The 19,524-nt window shown below is 35.8% G+C and overlaps 1 protein-coding gene and 1 non-coding gene across 2 annotated transcripts in view; one reads left to right on the forward strand and one right to left on the reverse strand.

Annotated features, from left to right (window-relative positions):
- Slc25a21 (solute carrier family 25 member 21) overlaps nt 1-19,524 on the reverse strand; it is a 461,783-nt gene that overhangs the window by 91,049 nt on the left and 351,210 nt on the right. The window lies entirely within an intron of this gene.
- Nucleotides 13,306-13,414, forward strand: LOC113200917 (U6 spliceosomal RNA). The gene has a single exon (XR_003303093.1). It is a non-coding gene; the product is annotated as a U6 spliceosomal RNA (small nuclear RNA).

A 19,524-nucleotide genomic window follows, 5' to 3' on the forward strand; every position in this document is an offset into this window, starting at 1 on the left:
CACTGAGCTCTCTGCTGCATTTCACACTGCTGATCCTTTCCTCCTTCTTTACTCCTCCTTTTCCTTTGGAATCCAGGATATCCTTCACTCTGCTTTACATCTTACCTCTTTGATTATTCATTTAACGTTCCTTCAGTGTACTCTCTTCCCTCCTTCTTGTTTTAAATTTCATATACTCAGGCTTTTTCCTTGGCCTCTGTTCTTGTTTTCTAAGGCAATTTGACTCCATATCCTACACATATCTCACATCTAATTTTTCCTTCCCACCCCTTCATCATTGCAGTTGTAGGAGATGGTGTGTAGAAAAACCAACACTTAGGAATATCTTTGAGCTTCAGTTTCCTCCTTTACACTGTTATAAGAGCATCAAAAAAAAAAAAAAAAAAAAGAGCTATCGCCTAGAAAGTATCACATGTAGTACAGAAACTACCCAGTGGGTACTCAACATATCTTAGTTCTTTCTCTTTTCTACCTTAGTTCAGGTGTTCATTTATTCATTTTCTCCAGAAATATTTATTGGTACCATGAACAGGTCTGTTCTAGATATGCTAGACACAAAGGTAGTTTATATTCTAGTAAAGAAAAATACAGTGAACTCATCAATTCAAAAGAACATTTCAGACAGTGATAACTTCTATAAAGGAAGCAAAATAGACAGACTGGCTCATTTGGGAATAACCTGGAAGGGAGGAATACACTAGCTTTATCAGTAAAATCTCTCCAACAGGTGACCATTGAACTGAAAACTGAGAAACCAATCCTTCAAAGAGTTTAAAGAAAGAACAATATGGGTAAGAGGGAATTGCAAGTGCAAAAAAATAACGCAGAATGGGGCTGGGGTTGTGGCTCAGTGGTAGAGCACTTGCATAACACGTGTGAGGCACTGGGTTCGATCCTTAGCACCACATAAAAATAAATCAATAAATAAAATAGATGTATTATGTCCATCTATCACTAAAAGAAAAAAAGAAGAAAAGAAAAAAAGAAGTGGAAGTCAACTTGCAGGCTGAGCACAGAAAGGAGTCCACTGTGCCTGGGCATAATCAGTAGGGAAAGAAGGCACTCTTGTGTCATCTCCTTCCTAACACTCCACCCACTTTTCCACTTTGTGGATACATCTATCATGACACCCATCATCAATCAATTATTTGACACCTGATTAGATTGCAACTGGCTTAAAGGTGAATATTGTCAGATTTACATTTTTATCTGCAACAACCATTTGTATCCCCTGAAATTCATGTTTTGAAATCCTAATCCCCAACAGGATGGTATTAAGAAATAGGGTTGCTGGGAGATAATTACTTCATGAAAATGAAGCCCATGAATGAAGTTAGTGCCTTTTTGAAAGGGCTTACAGAGAGCTCCCTTGCCTCTTCTACCATGTGATAACATAGTGAGAAGTCAGCTGTCTGAAACACAGAAGAGTTGTCTTGCCAGAATTCAAACATGGTGACACCCTGATCTCTCAATTTTAGCCTTCAGAACTGTGAGAAATAAATTTGTGTTGTTTATGAGCTATCCAGACTCTGATACTTGGTGATAGCAGCCCAAATTAAGACACATATCCTAACATTTATTATGGTACCAGACACAATAGACTCTCATTAAAACATTGCTGAATGAATGAATGGGAGGCAGTGAGGAACTTGCTTTTTTGAACACTTACTTTGTACCAGGAATTATCTAAAATTTTTAATGGAATGAATGTTTGTGTCCTCTAGGCTTCCCACCAGTTAGTTCCCAGTGTGATGATACTTGAAGATAGGGCCTTTGTAAAGGTTATTGAAGTTAAATGAGTAAATGAGGGTGGGGCCATAATCCAATGTGATTGGTATCCATATAAGAGGAGAAGGAGACAAACACACACACACACACACACACACACACACACACACACACACAATGCACATAGAGGAAAGGCCTTCTTGGAAAACATCAAGAAAGCAAATGTCTACAAACCATTAAAAGAAGCCTCAACAGAAACTGACCATATTGACATTTTAATCTTGGATCTCAAACACCCAGAACAGTTAAAAAAATAGATTTTTGCTGTTTAAGCCACCATGTCTGTGGTATTCTGTTTTGTTACCCTATGCAGACAATACTCTACTAAACTATGCAATTTGATATTCACAGTGACCTGATAAGACAGATACCCTCATTTGGCAGACATAGAAGCTTAGAGAAAAATAAAGACTTAGAGAGAAAAACATTTATTTGGTCATACAAAATGGTAGAGCTAGGATTTAAACCTGGATTACCTGAACCCAACCCTAGGAACAAGAAAAAGAGAAATAAATGTCTGTCTTATAAAACCTTAAAAATTAGTTTTAGAATCATAGCTGAAATAACCTCCAAAACAAGATTATGTGAGCCATGCCCAGATCCTTCTCTTAATATTCAGTTCTGTTTTTGATGACCCAGGGGATATGTCCACTCCGGTGTCTCCTCTCCCACTCTAACTCAATCCAACACCTGTTCTCTCCCAGAAGTTTTCTTTGCTGTCAGATAGTACCACTTTTCTCTCCATCACCCTGGTAGAACTCCTTGAGATACACAGTTGTTTCTTCTTATTTTTATCATTCCATCCTGTATCCCTATTCACCTCCCTGTCCAGGTCCCATAATTCCTTCATTCCTGATGTTCCTTCTTCAGGTCCCTCATCTCCATCCTTCAGCACCTGCACCCACTGCAGTCTACCCTGGACTACTACAAAAGCCTCCATCCTGTAACTCTATCTTTAGTTCTATCCAAGCAAGCACTTAATCAAAGCTCTATTCAGTTATTTTATGTGGGGTTAAGTTTACTTCTCATTAAGGTTTAAATAGTACTGAGGGCAGGGACTGCACTCCAATCTTTCTTCATATCTTCTCGTATTGAGACTCTAGTGATTGTTTTTTCTTTCCTGTCAAGGACTCTTTTGAGACTCTAATAAGACTATGGACTCTTCCCAGAAGTGTGCATGTATGTGTGCATGTACACACACACACACACAAAGTTTGCTGGTAGCTTTATACCTCTACAGGGGTCTATCAACCCTAAGTTGAGATCTCTGTCCTCTAAACATTGATCATGAGCCTGGACCATCAGTATAATATTATCCATCCCTGATAATTGAAGCTGAAAAGCTACTCTGTGTTAAAGTTGGTAAGGACAGAAGTCATTTGGCAAGAAAAAGTTCAGGTAGGGCTTGATCTAGAATTTCAGGTAGAGTGAGGTGTTATTTGTAGAGGAGAAGAAAGGATATTTAAGGGAAGAGTAAAGCATGAATAAAGGCCTAGTGGCAGAGATGCAGAAGGTATCAAGTGGACCCACTTGAAGAGATGTAAGAGAACACCTGAAAGGAGCAAAAGGGATGTAAAAATGTAAGATAGTATAAAATCTTACTTGGCACAGAAACAAGAAGAATCTTGCACAAGTTTTCCAGCAAAGGAAAGGACAGTAGAAGTGTTATAAAAGAAAAGGATGGAAAGGAAAGGAGAGTAAAAAGGAATAATAGTGATGTTCAGCCAAGTTGATAGAGAAAGAAGGGAAGGGATTCAGGGAGGAAGAGAGAAAGAGAAGGAAGAACAGGAGGAGGAAAAGTAGGGGTAAGAAAAGAGCTGGTCAAAGATCTGTGAGGCAATAGTGGGAATGGAGAGGCAGAGAACTGGAGAAATGCTCCAAAAGAAGAACCAGATTAGATGAGGATTAGATTAAGGGTTTAAGACTGAAAAGAGTCTGGGAAGGGAGAATCAATGGAGTAGAGGCAAAATCATTGATCATACCCCCTCACCAGATATTGTCCTTTGCCCAAGAACAGTTGATGCCTTTATCAACTTATAGACTAAACCAGATACCACTGGATATATCCTCCATGCTTCAGTTCTACCACATAACCTGTAGACAATTCTGCCAAATTTTATTAAGTGAAATAAATACATGAGTTATGTCTTTAGGGTACATATCAAAAAAATGCCCATATTAGAAACATCGATTTTAGCACATGGTACTCTGCATAGAACCTGCTTCTAATGCAATTGCATGTAATTTTTAGTGATGTTATCATTCAGCTGCCTAAAGAATTTTCAACAATAGTAGCATTAATAACACCCACTAACATTTCTATTGGCTTCACATGGTTCTTCATTTTCTAATGAAGGTGTGTCCAGGATTTCTGATCTTGGCACCATATAAAGGTACATCTGAGGGTGCTCTTACAGAAAAAGAGTAAGTTGTCAAAAGCCTTTGCATAGGCACAAAAGAGAGTTTTGGCAGAGCAGGAGCCCTGCCCACTCATCTTCCCCACACATTCCAAAATCGCATTCCAGGGCCATGCTGAGTGTATGTGTGCCTCATAACAGTAATGGGAAAAACTAAGTGATTAGGTACTTTCTTAATTCTGGGATGTCAGCATCTGAAACATACATACTTCATTGTGTTCAATCATTTTAAGTTAATTGGGCATGGACTTAAATTTGAGGTGGTGGGTGGTGGGGAGATCAATTAATCATCACCTTGTTACTTAAAATAATGAGTTCTAATTGTTCAGAGGGAGACCAAAATTTTAAAAGACTCTTTCAAACCATGGAGTTGGGGATTTCTTATTATCACCCCCATTTTATGGAGTCCCAGGCATGAACATAATTAGCCCTGGACTGGAGAAGGAGTCAGGGTAAATTCCCTCTACCAGTTTTATTGAGATATGAAGGACAAACAAGAATTTTTTAAAATTAAGGTACACAAGGTGATTATTTGATACAGGTATACATGTATATACTTCGATTACCACAATCAAATTAATTAACATATTTACCAACTCACATAGGTGCTTATTTTTTTGTGTGTTAAGAACACTTAAGATCTACTAGTTTAGCAAATTTTAAGAATTCAATACATCACTGCTAACTAGAGTACCACACTGTACATTAGCTTTCCAGAACTTATTCATCTTATAACTGAAAGCTTGTATCATTTGATTGAACTTTTCCCATCTTCCCCACACTTAAGCCCCTGATAACTATTATTCTATCCTTTGTTTTTCGTGAGCTTGAAATTTTTATATACCACATGTAAGTAAGATCCCACAGTATCTTTCTGATTTTCATTTCTCTGATTAGTGATGTTGAACACCTTTATGTAGATCTGTGGCCTCTTATCTATTTTCTTTGGAAAAATAGCTATTGAGATTCTCTGCCTTTTTTTTATATTGAATTGCCTGAGTTCCTTATATATTTTGAATATCAGTCCTTTGTTTGATATATAATTTCTGAAGTCTTTCTCCTATTGCTTTTTTTGTTTATTATATCCTTCATTGTGCAGAAACTTTTTTATTTTGATGCAGTTCTACTGTTTATTTTTGGTTTGTTGCCAATGCTTTGAAATCATATCAAAAAATATCACTACAGGGCTGGGGATGTGGCTCAAGTGGTAGCGCACTCGCCTGGCATGCGTGTGGCCTGGGTTTGATCCTCAGCACCACATACAAACAAAGATGTTGTGTTTGCCGAAAACTAAAAAATTAATAAATAAATAAATATTTTTTAAAAATATCACTACAAAGTCAAGGACTTTCCCCATTTTTTTCTAGGATTCTTACACTTTCAGTCTTAAGTTTAACCTTAATTCATTTTGAGTTAATTTTTAAGTATATGCCAAGATAAGAATACAGTTTCATTCTTTTATATGTAAATATCTAACTTTTCCAGCACCATTTGTTAAAGAGACTATCTTTTCCCCATTGTATATTAGTATTAGAATATTCTGAATTTGACTAATACTTATGTTTCACTAGTGAGTTTTAAACTTTCCTAATTAGTGTCCTTTTGTTACTAATCAGTGTCCTTTTGTTTCCACTTGAAGAACTCCCTTTAGCACTTCATGGAAGAAAGGTCTATGGTGGTGATGAACTCCTCGACTTTTGTTTATTGGGGGAAGTCTTTATTTCTCCTTCATTTCTGAAGAACAGCTTTGCTGGGTAAAATGTTTTTGGCTGGCAGGTTTTTTCTTCTTTCTCTCTCTCACTACTTTGAATATATCATTCCACTCTCTCCTTGTCTATAAGGTGTTTGCTGAGAAACTGTTGATAGCCTAGTGGAGTTTCCCTTGTATGTGATGAATTTCTTTACTACTGCTGCTTTCAAATTTTTGTTTATGATATTTGACAATTTGATAATAATGTGTCTTGGTAAAGTCTCCTTTGGGGTCAAACTTTCTAGAGGTCTCTAAACCACATACACCTGGGTTTCCATATCTCTCCAAAGATTTGGGGGAGTTTTCAGCTCTTTCTTTTGTAGTGCTGTGGCTTGAACCCAGGGTCTCATGCATGCTAAACAAATGCTCCATTACTAAGCTACATATCCATCCCCTATTATTTCTTTAAATAAGATTTAATCCCTTTTCTTTTCTCTATTTGTGATTCCCATAATCTGTACATTCTCTAGCTGGTGTCCCATAAGTCCCATAAACTTGCTTTCATTCTTCTTCCATATTTTTTTCTTTTATTCTTTTCTGTCTGGGTAAATTCAAATGAGTTATCTTTGAGTTCACAGATTTTTTGTGTGTTGTATAAACTCTGCTATTGAAGGCCTCTATTGCATTTTCATTGCGTATATTCTTCAACACCAGAATTTTTGTTTTTAAAAATGATTTCTAAGTTAATTCCCAAGTATTTAATTTATTTATTTTTTTGAGGCTATTGTGAATGAGGTAGTTTTCCTAATTTCTCTTTCAGAGGATTCATCAGTGCTATAAAGAAATGCATTGATTTATGAGTATTGATTTTATATCCTGCTACTTTGCTGAATTAATTTATTAATTCTAGAAGTTTTTTGATGGAATTTTTTGGATCCTCTAAGTATAGAATCATGGAATCAGAAAATAATGATAGTTTAAGTTCTTCTTTTCCTACTTGTATCTCTTTAATTTCTTTCATCTAATTGCTCTGGCTAGAGGTTCAAGGACTATGTTGAATAGAATTGGTGAAACAGGACATCCCCATCTTATTCCAGTTTTTTGAGGGAATGCTTCCAATTTGGCCTGGGGTTTAGCATAGATAGGTTTTACAATATTGAAGTATTTTTTTTACTATTCCCAGTTTTTCTAGTGTTTTGAATATGAAAGTGTGCTGCATTTTGTCAAATGCTCTCTCTGCATCAATTGATATAATCATATGATTCTTATCTTTAAATCTATTGATATGATAAATTATATTTGTTGATTTCCTTGTTGAACCAACCTTGCAACACTGGAATAAACCTAACAAAAGAGGTGAAAAAAAATCTTTACAATGAAAACTTCAGAACACTAAAGAAAGAAATTGAAGAAGACCTTAGAAGATAAAAAGACCTTCCATGTTCTTGGATAGGCAAAATTAATATTGTTAAAATGGCCATACTACCCAAAGTGCTATACAGATTCAATGTGATCCCAATTAAAATTGCAATGTTATTCCTCATAGAAATAGAAAAAGCAATCATGAAATTCATCTAGAAAAATAAGAGACCCAGAATAGCCAAAGTAATCCATAGCAAGAAAAGTGAAGCAGGAGGCATCACAATACCAGACATTAAACTATACTACAAAGCTATAGTAACAAAAATGGCATGGTATTGGCACTAAAATAGGCATGTCGGCCAATGGTACAGAATAGAAGACACAGAGACAAACTCACATAAATACAGTTATCTCATACTAGATGAAGGCACCAAAAACATACATTGGAGAAAATATATCCTTTTCAACAAATGGTGCTGGGAGAACTGGAAATCCATATGCCGCAAAATGAAAATAATCTATTTCTCACCATGCACAAAACTCAACTCAAAGTGGATCAAGTACTAGGAATTAGACCAGAGACTTGAACCTAATAGAAGAAAAAGTAGGCCCAAATCTTCATCATGTTGAATTAGGCCCAGACTTCCTTAACAAGACTCTTAAAGTGCAAGAAATAAAATCAAGAGTCAATAAAATGGGATGGATCAAATTAAAAAGCTTCTTCTCAGCAAAAGAAACAATCAATGAGGTGAAGAGAAAGCCTACATTTCAGGAGCAAATTTTTGCCACATGCACATCAGATAAAGCACTAATCTTCAGGACATATAAAGAACTCAAAAAAACTTAGCACTCAAAAAACAAACAACCCAACCAATAAATGGGCTAAGGAGCTGACCAGAAACTTCTCAGAAAAAGATATACAATCAATCATCAATATATGAAAAAAATGTTCAACATCTCTAGCAATTAGAGAAATGAAAATCAAAACTACTCCAAGATTTCATATCATGCCAGTCAGAATGGCAGTTATTAAGAATACAAGAAACAATAAGTGTTGGTGAAGATGTGGGGAAAAAGGCACACTCATACATTGCTGGTGGGACTGCAAACTGGTGCAACCACTCTGGAAAGCAGTATGGAGATTCCTTAGAAAACTTGGAATAGAACCACCATTTAACCCAGCTATCCCACTCCATGGTCTAAACCCAAAGGACTTAAAATCAGCATACTATAGTAACACAGCCACATCAATATTTATAGTAGTTCAATTCACAATAGCTAAACTGTGGAAGCAACCTAGATGCCCTTTAAGGATGGATGGATAAAGAAACTGTGGTATATATACACAATGGAATATTACTCATCATTAAAATAGAATAAAATTATGGCATTTGTAGGTAAATGGATGGAGTTGGAGAATACTATGCTAAGTGAAGTAAGCCAATCCCAAAAAACCAAAGGCTGAAAGTTCTCTCTGATAAGTGGATGCTGATCTATAATGGGGGGGGCATGGGAAAAATGGAGAAACTTTGGGCAAAGGGGAAAGGTGGGCAGGGACAGGAAAGATGGTGAAATGAAATGCACACGATTACTCTAGGTACATGTATGCTTGCACATATGGTTTGACGCAAATTGTGTACAACCAGAAAATGAAAAGTTGGGCTGCAATTATGTACAATGAATCAAAATGCATTCTGCTGTCATTTATACCTAATTAAAATAAATAAATAAATTTAAAAATGATTTCTATTTCTTTGTTGAACTTCTCAATTTTTAAAGGTATAATTTTGTTGATTTCATTGGGTTGCTGATCTGTATTCTCTTGTAGTTTGTTGAACTTCCTTAAAAAACTATTTTGTTTTTGTTTTTAAATTTTTTATTTGTTTTAATTAGTTATACATGACAGTAGAATGCACTTATATACTTTGATATACATAGATGGGATATAATTTCTCATTTTTCTGATTATACATATTGTAGAATCACATTGGTCATACATTCATATACATACATAAAGAAATAATGTCTATTTCGTTCTACTAAAATTATTTTGAATTCTTCACTAGGCAATTCATGTATCTCCATCTCTTTGGCATCAGCTACTAGAAAATTATCGTATTCCTTTTGGTGGTACCATGTTTCCTTGGTTTTAATGGGTTTTTTTTGAAGACTTATGTTGTTTTCTTTGAAAAAAGAAGTATTCATCTTCTTCAGTGTTTAATGACTGACTTTGGAGGAGAAATATCTTCACCAGTCAGCCTACTTAGAGATTCTGAGGCTCTCAGACTTTCTCTGTAGGTGCACCCATATGTCCTATTGGGGGATTATTAGGATTGTGTGCTTTGTCTGAATTTTGCAAAACCATGCAGGGTGCTGAAAATCCTCTTCTGGTTTCCCCTAAGATGGTACCTTGAAATGCCTGTTTGTGTGCCCTCATCTGATCTGATAGAGTTCATCGAGCTGACTGCATATGCTTGGAACCATTTGAAAAGACTCATACTTACCACCTGAGAAAAAATCTTGTATGGGGAATTGGTCATAGAGTTTGGGAAATAGGAGATATGGAATGTTAGGAACACCAGTGGGCCAGTCATGAGTGTGTGTGGGGGGAGGGGGGCATTGTCTACAGGTAAGACAGATCAAGCAGTTCATGGGCAGGCCTCCTGATGGAATTCATGAAATAGTAGAAGCAGTTTAATTAAGTTTTAAACTCTTATGACTGCGAGACTACAATCTCTTTCCTGTTTCCAGTCTCTCACAGCCACTCAGCTATGTTGATAATTTCAAATTTCTCAGTGGGGAAAGAAAGAATAGGTCCCATGGTCATCATCCTACTTAGGCTGGGGGTTAAGAGTTCACTCACTGTACTCACTTTCCTCTGTGGGTGGAACTGTGAGCTGACAGGACTCTCTTTTTGCACTGAGCTGAGCCATCTTGAAGGAAGGATGATGTAGGTTAAAAAGACTATTCTTCTGATTCTCTTTAATGTTTCTATTCTTGGAGTTTTTGTTCTGACAGTGTGCTGAGATTTCTCCAGGGGATTCCTGGACTCCCAACTGTGTGTTAGTAGTTGTTAAAATTGGTGCACTGAGGAGGAGATTAAGGTAGAAAATTTCTATTCTGCTTTCTTGCTGATACTCCTTTTCCAGGAAATTAATGCAAACTAGAACTACACTTCCCACATCCAGAACCTTTAGTCAGTGAGGGTTATTACCCAAACTTGTGTTTATGGGATGGATACATATTTTAAATCAAATATGGAAGCAAACATAAGGGCTTAGAAATTATTTCCACATTCTTTTTTGTTGTCATTGTTGTTGAAAATTTCCCTAAACCACCAAAATGATGATCCAGATTGTTAGACATTTTGGTGATGAAAGTCATCATTTTAAGTACAGAGACCAGGCACCATCAGTGAGTTCTTATTTGCAAGCTTTGAGAAATATTTATATTAAACTGGTTTGGGGAATTTTCTAGTACATAATTCAATAGACACATCTGATCTCCATTGACTATTAGCACAATAAATACTTATCACCTGAGAAAAAAATCTTATATGGGGAATTGGTCATAGAGTTGGGGAAATAGGGGATATGGAATGTTAGGAACACCAGTGGGCTAGTCGTGTGTGTGTGTGTGTGTGTGTGTGTGTGTGTGTGTGTGTGTGAGAGAGAGAGAGAGAGAGAGAGAGAGAGAGAGAGAGTGTGTGCGTGTATGTGTGTGTGTATGTGTGTGTGTGTGACTGTCAACAAGTAAGATAGATCAAGCGGTTCATGGGCAGGTTTGTTAAGAAAGAAGTTTAAAATCCTGATAGAAACTTATACATTCATGTAGTCTGGATGATTTGTATGCTACCAGAATGTTGGCACTGGTTATTTGTATCTTCTAGACTAGGAAGTATTTAAGAATTAGTTCTGCCATAGCAATGGTTCTGTGCAAGATTGGTCTGACATCTCCCCTAAGCAGCACACTATCTTTTCTAGAGCTAACCTCACCCTCCCCTGTCATCCATAAAGTCAAGAATAATCTCTTCCAGTGTTTGAGAGAGCTGAAGTGCAAATAACCTCAGGTAGAAGCAGTCACCTCAAATGCTCCCAGATTGGAGCACAGACATCTAAATCAGATCAAATAACTACAAGGAGACAAGAGCAAGAGCAGCAAAAATAAGGAATCAAACTAGGCTGGTTTGACTTTGTGTCTCTCTTCCCTCTACCAGAGTGGAGGAGATGAAGAAATAGATACATCGATTAAGCTGTCACCACATGCCAAACACTTGCCATCTTACTCCATGACTCTACTACCAAGATTCCCATTTTATAGATAAGGAAAACAGGAACTCCCGGGTTCCATATTTACTGTACTATATATATTTGACACTTTGCTTTTTAAAAATGGTATATATAGGCAGCAGAGAGGCACAACATTGCAACTGAAAACTAAAAAGGAATTTTTGGATACTCTGTGAATGTCATCTATCCTTACTATTCCCAATCCTCCCACATGAAATAGTATTCTTTGGCCTAAGGGGCTCTTAGAAAGGATGGTAGCCAGGGGAAATAGTCTAATTTGGAGTTTCAGTGTATTTTTGTGCCTTTGAAGAAAAAAAATGGCTCAAGAATAGGTATCTTATAGGAACTGATCAGGGAAATTCATTTGAGATCTGACTATTCCTCTCTGGCATAAGAGTAAATGTTCACGAATTAAGCAGAGTGAGCCATATGCTCTTGGGTTGCTTCTTTCTCTGCTATACTATTCTGATTCTGTTTGGGTCTTTGACAACAAAACCAAACTAAACCAGACTAACTGGCAAACAAACAAGATCTATGTTTGTTGCATTCATCAACACACTCCCCTTCCAGTTACCCTGAAAATTTTCCTGACTTTCTGCATGTGAAAGGTGAAAATGTATATATTTTCTCTCACCTATCCCAGAGGGATGGTGAGAGGATTATTGAGACAATAGCCATAAAGCTATTTGAGCTTCTTAACAAAAGGTGCTACTGGAATACAAATTATTATTAGCATTACCATTGTTATGTGGTTTAAAATTACAATATGAAGAACAGGTTATATAGATCAGTGTGTCAGCATCCTGAATAATTTAAGTTCAATTTGAAGTTGGTTGTCTTTGCATGCTCAGGTCATATATTAAAGCATTCTTTTGATGAAAGCATTTTCAGGGGGCCAGATGGAGTCACCCTGCACGAAGAATAACGAGGGTGCAAGAACAGACATGCACAAAGTAACACCTGTGGAAAATGGATGTTTGAGCTCTCATTTCGGTAATGCATGTTTATATTACAACTGTGGTGCATTTGGGAGACTTTTACACATCTTTATTAAGTGCTTAATGTACAGATTATGTGATCAGGGATCAGCTGGAAAGGGATACTGAAATTTTGCTTTAATAAGTGAAGCATTTTGATAGAAACAAAAAAATGTAGCATCAATGAACATTATTTCTCAATGACAAATGTGATAGTTCTAGTCTTTTAGGATCCTAAAAGTGGGTTTGATTCTTGGGAGGCACCCTGGTATATGTATATAATAGGTAAGAGCATGAACTCTGGAATCAGACATTCCTGGATTTATTTATTAGCTGTGGGAACTTGGGCACCTCAGTTTCCACCTATAAAATGGGGACAATAAAACCTACCTCAAAGGTTGTTGTGAAGATCACATAATGTAATGTGTATAAAGGACTCAGCACCAGAGTGGTCACTCATTAAGGTTATTCCTGTTCCCTGCTGTTCGGCACGTTTCAAGCCCCTATATTGTTCTTCAAATACAACTGATATACTGACATTAAACAACAAAAACAAACAAACAACAACAAAAAACAGTCCACATTTGAATACTTGAATCTAAATGCTGAGAAGCCTGGAGGTGATTTTCTGTTCTATGGACAATTTACTAAAAAGATATTCTGTAAAGGACAAGTACATTCAGAACAGCCTAATTAAAACAGCTCCATGTGAAAATTAATCCAGAGGTTCACCACTAAATGAATTTTAGCTTATTCCTAATTTGTATCTAAATCCCCAGGTAGTGCTCGCTTTGGCAGCACATATACTAAAAAATTGGAACGATACAGAGAAGATTAGCATGGCCCCTGCGCAAGGATGACACGCAAATTCGTGAAGCGTTCCATATTTTTTTCTGCAATCTGTATACGGGGTAAAAATGGGAGTTCATAACCCACTTGAATCAAATGTGTGAAATATGATATGTCAAGAACTATGTAATGTTTTGAACAACCAATAATAAAAATTAAAAAAAATAAATATATTTTTTAGTTGTAAAAATAAATAAATAAATAAATAAATCCCCAGGGATATCATTTTGCAGATAGAGTTTAAATTTGTAGATTGTTTAATCCTTGCTCAAGGATCTCTTTGTTAAAACTCCTTTGAGTCCTGAGATGACTGATTTTTCTTTTCCCCTCTTGGAGTGCAGAAGACCTATGCAATTAATTGCTCCCTTCATCTGATTAGATGCTCCTGAAAGTTTAAAATGCCTTTTAAGGGGCATATGACAAAGAAGGAGAAAAGTGGTATAAAAATGGGGGTAGGGAAGCATTGAAAGAGTTTGGCATATCGCCCTGCACCCCAGGACCCAGCCTCAGTACAGGAAATGTTCCCAGCCATGCTGTGGCCTCAGTGGAAGCTCATAGGCTTTCACAGCAATTAGAGCTGATGGAGGTGAGACCCCTCATCTCTCTGGCAATTATGAGCCCGTGGTAATAAAATAAACACACACAGCCACTGTCCTCCATGAGATTTTTCTTGCTTGATGGCCTCAGAGGCCATATTAAGAGCCTAAAGAATGATAGTTCCAGTCTTAGGGCAGGGACTGGATGGTGTTCTTTCACACTTTCTCAGTGTCCCTGGGTGAGCTGGATTCACAAATATCACAAGGCACCTGCTCTCACATACTTGAATGAGTTTTGCATTAGTTGATAAGAGCAGTGGGTAGGAGAAAAGGAATAGAAAGCACACTGAAATGAAGTCAGTGAAATGGAACTTGAAATATATTCTATGCAGAATATCCTAAGAGGCCATGAAAACCATGGTGGGGTGAGGTGTTTATTTATTGTATCACCTCAGGACTGTCACCATTAATTTTCTTTTTCTTTAAAAATGGGACCAGTGGTATTTTTAAAAAAGAATAACAAAAACAATAGATGAAAATTCAAAAAGGTTTAAAACATGCTTTGCATGTCAGTCCCAGGATTTAATTTCTGGGTGCTTTCAAAAGGACAAACTCTTGAAGATCTTCAAAAATTAATATAGAAATTGACATTAACTTAGAAAAGGTGGAAAGAGTGACTAGACAGTCCATTTTATTATAAACAGAATTAGTATTAGTCCCAATAATTGTATAAATAGGTTAATAATACATAAATGTGTACAAAACAATGCTAAGTTCAATACTAAGCATTTTTAAAATAATACTAAGTATCAAAAATACTGAGTATATTTTCTAGAAACTTTCTTGCTGAAGTACAACAAGTCTTTAAAAATTATGACTTCTTCCAGTGATGCAGAAACATACCTAGTCAATAGGAATAACCAAGGTGGAGAATTGCTTTGGTGTCATGCTGTAGTTAACACCTAAATTCCCTGTTTGGTTTTTCTTTTTTCCATGGAGTGCAAATGGTTTCTGGGAATAGTTCTTTGCAAGCATGCCTGTTTTCATCAGAATGCTTGTGCAAAGCATAAACTTAGCTGTATCAAACCACGGTGAAAACATGTTATAGACGCTTAGAGTAATTTGTTTGATGTGGACTCTAAGCAACTACAAACACTAACGTAAAGCACATTTCTCTTTGTATTTTTAAAGGAAAAGTCTAGTATTTCAGAAATACTCTGCATTTACTTCTCAAAAAATGGGAGAAATAAAGTGGCCACTTTTATAAATCTGGACATATTTACAGCATTGGTTTATTTTCTTAAAGCATAACAGCATCCATTCATCACTTGAGAATAACAAAGCAGTAACCTGAGAGATGACAAATACTATGAGCTTAATGGTTGATGTCCATTACCGATGGGTCCCGCGCACTCTTTGGAGATTGGCACTGAAGGATTACTGAGCAAACAGAGCACCTGAAAAAACTTGCACTCCCCAGTCTGTCATCAGGGCTCTGATCGAGGGCATTACCTGAGAAAACGGCGGCTCTTATCTGAAGCTGCAAACTGCTGCCACTGCCAACAATTCTCAACAAAGAGTGGCGGTCACGGAAGGCTGAGCCACTGGGGAGGACAGCTGGGGATGCTGTCTCTCAGCCCACCTTCTTTATGGATCAGCTAAGCCCAAGCACTAGGCTGCCTTTTAGTTGTGGATGGCCACAGCAACTGAGGACAGGCATCCTATATCTGTATGTGCTGACAAACAAAAAGGCTCTGAATATTCTTTTAAATACTCTGAAATATTTAATATTTGAACTGCATTTTTGCTTTCACAACTGACTAAGGAATGTATCTATGTGTATGTTTAAAGTTTTAATGAAAATCTTTGGATTCTATACAGAAAATATGTGTTTTGCTGTCATCTATCTTCTTCTTTCCTAAGAGGACCTCATAGTCCAGAGAACTAAACTTGTCTTACTGGTTTGGCCCTGAGGAAAAAAGTAAGTCACTGCTTTCTCTCTAGTTATTTTACTTACCTAGAAAAGATCACTTTTCTAACTATAGGGGTTTATGGATTAATGAACTTGTTGAATTTATAAATTACAGGTGAAAACAGGGTTTTTGTAGATTGGCTTTGCTCATTTTAGCTGTCTGAAACCAAATAAAATATTAAACCAAATAAAAAATTTTAACCTAGTATTTCTTTGTTGATTTTATACATGTATTTTATTCCAATGATGTATTGACATTTGACTATTAACATTTTCCACTTAATGTCATTTATGCACTGATAAATAAAACAATATAAATATTAACTTTTTGACAAATAAAAATCTTTACAGGTAGCTGAATTATTTGGAGTTAATATTATTAACTGACATTGCTATGATAATTTCTCATAAATAAGTAAGGTAAGATGAATAGTATAAGTCATTTGATGTTTGAAGTACTGCTATAGAGAATCTGATTTTTCTTAAAGTATTCCATAGATTGTTTTGAAGAAAACATAAACAAGGAAAAGGACTGGAGTAAAGGATGGATGGAAGAATATGCCATTCCTTTAAAAGAAAATCCTTGGTAGGTTTGATGTAAAGTGGTTATTTATTATGGTTTCATTTTGCTACACCTTTCTCTCCTGAAAGTTCAGTTCTATCAAACCCCTTGAAGAAAACAGGGAGCATTTACTTTATCCTATGCCTGTCATTCAACACAAATACATTTGTAGGCAGGAGAGAATAAAAAGAAAATGTGTAAGAAAAATACAGAGAACAAGATAAGCAGGAAAAAGTTTAATCTTGCTTATATAAAAATTCATATTTTTCCTGTAGTTAAGAGTGTGTAAGAGTGTGTGTATGTGAATGTGTAAAGAACAGTACTCCAGCTAAATTGATGCTGCATAAAAAGAGAAGAAGGTATGTGCAAAGTATGTGCAAAGGTATGTTCAAAGTCAGGAGCTTTGAACATAAGATGTAATTTAACTAACTTTAATTTAATTTAGTCATAAATATCCATTGGTTCCAGCATCCCAAAGTGTTTTTGTTAAGTTTCTCTTCTGAAGTGTGTTGACATCTTAGGTTGTAAGTGCATTTACAGTAATCATTCAAAGGTAATAAGTAGAATAATAATGACTAGCTAGCTCAAAGGAAATGTCCAAACCAAAATAAATCATCACCATCGAAACTCTAGATTTGTGCAAAATTTCAATTACTTTCAGTCCTAATTTGGGGGGTTTGGTACTTTATACTGTTTAAAACTATAAAGAATCTGTATTTCTCCTTCGGCCTTCAAAATTATGCCATACTAGGTAAACTCTGCTCTTGCCAGGTAAAATGCTGAATGACGAGTTCACTCTGTTTTAGCTCATAGAAATAATCATGAATTCAGCATTGAATCCACAAAATTATTTTACACCTCATCACATGCTGGGCAAAAACTCAAAAAGATGGGTTCTGCTCATATTTAAATAGTTTTCACTATTCACTCTATTATAAGTCATGGAGAATTTTAGTTCTCCAAAAAGGGCTGCAACACTTTTGAGCCTAAATAAATCCTCTGTTGAAAAAGCCACAAAATAATGGGATTTTAGAAATCTGGGTTTAAGATGAAAGTTAGCATACACAATTGTTTGGTGATGACTGCCCTATGTTTTGAAAAATAAACTTTACAAAGCAGGAATTTGGGAATGTTGGATGATTCTAAAACTATATCTATCATGGAATTATTGTGCTGGAAACAAGGGTGTACGTTACAGTCAAAATCTCTATTATACCATCCAGAGTATTTCAGTAATAAAAAGAACATGGTATATATAAAATTTTATTTAATAATAGAGTTCAAAATTAAATGCAGCAGGAAATACCATCAAAAGACCTATACTTCCTTTTTAAAATTATTTCAAAATAAATAGCAAGAAATTAATGAACATAAGCAAAATTTTGTAGGCTTTCAAGCTCAGTATACCTATAATAGAATGGCTAATCTAATTGAACTGTGGCATATTTCTAAAAGAATCTTCTCAGATTTATTTAAATCTAAAATAAATATTTTAGAGAGAAATTTATGATATAAGTTGCAAATTAGCTAGGTAAACATCTTTTTCCAACTAAAATAGTCCTATTAGGCGACACTTTATAAATGTATATATTACTTTAAATTTAACTTGAAACTACACCAATAAATTACCTTTCACAGTGAAGCATTCTATCTTTTAAAAAATATTTTTGTTCACTAATCATTTACTTCTATTATTTTGCTTACTAACTAAACAACAACAACAACAACAACAAAAACCCTTTACCTGCTTTTTAAAGCAAAAAAAAATTATTTTGCAAATTTCAGCAAAAACTTCCAGGTTTTAGTAACTAGTGTCTATGAAGAAAAATCTGGCTTAATTATAGTTCTTAGCTCCACTGGCAGCCATTTTAAACAGAAAACTGGTTTTTTTGTGTTGACAATCACATTTTAAACTGATTCTTTCCAGATGAAAAGATACTTTTTCAAACAATGTAATAAAAATGTAAACTCAGCTGTTTCACAGACATAAAAGTGATTTATATCACATGTACTGTGCTCATGGAGTTTTTCTCCTTGAACAATGGAAGTTTTATTTTAAGGAAAAGTTAATAATTAACAGCTAGGAAAATCCCACAATGCAAAGAAGTCAGCTATAGGGGATTAACCACCCCCCTTTGCTCTCCCACAAAAATCAGCCAATAAACCTGGTGAGAAAATGATGGAATATTTGAAAATTAAAGAGTCAACATAAGGATGGCCCTTACCTTTGGTGGGGGTGGTGCATAACAGTAATTGAAAAGAGGCACCAGGAGGCTTCTGGGAGCTGCAAATATTCTGGTTTGGTCTGAGTGGTGCATATATGGGTGTCTAGCCTGTGAAAATTTACTGAATTGTATACTCATGTGTACTTGTCTTTGTTATACTATGCTTCAATAAAAAGTTCTAAAAAGCAATTACATTTTGTCTTTTTAAAATGATACTAAAAAAAAATTAGTGTAACTAGGTAAGTACTCTCTTTTTAAATAAATACCCTGAGGTATACTTGGGCCATCAACCAAACCATATGACTAGAGAATCTAAAATTATGCCATGGCTCATGTGATGTGTCCCATGCTAATCCTAAAGAGAGAGAAAATAGGGTAATATTTTACACTGAGCAGAGACAGATCTGAGAAAGGGAGGGAGAGAGGAAGATGGAGAAGACATCGGGAGAGTGGGAGAGAGAAGAGTGGGTATCCAAGGTCTCATATTTGAAATCTCCACAAAAACATGATCCTTTTGAAGAGTTTTTAACAGAGGACTGTAAAATTCATGTTCCTAACGGCATTTTTCAATGGTTGTGAATCTTTATTCTACACATCCAGTTCCCAATTATTCTTGCTAATGGGAGGCAGACCACATGGATAATTGAAAACCCACAGTAAAGAGTTATAATATACCCTTCCCCCATCAAAATGTTGACCTGAGTATTAAATAAATAGAAAAATTGGTTTGCAATCACATTGCTAATAAACTGTGAAATGTCCAAAGTGTAGGCAACTACAGAGCACAAAGGACAACATCCAACTAATGATCTTCTGAAAAATCTAGGACTGGACACATGAAGTAGATAGCTTTATGT

Source organism: Urocitellus parryii, chromosome 6, assembly GCF_045843805.1.
Source record: "Urocitellus parryii isolate mUroPar1 chromosome 6, mUroPar1.hap1, whole genome shotgun sequence".
NCBI lineage: Eukaryota > Metazoa > Chordata > Mammalia > Rodentia > Sciuridae > Urocitellus > Urocitellus parryii.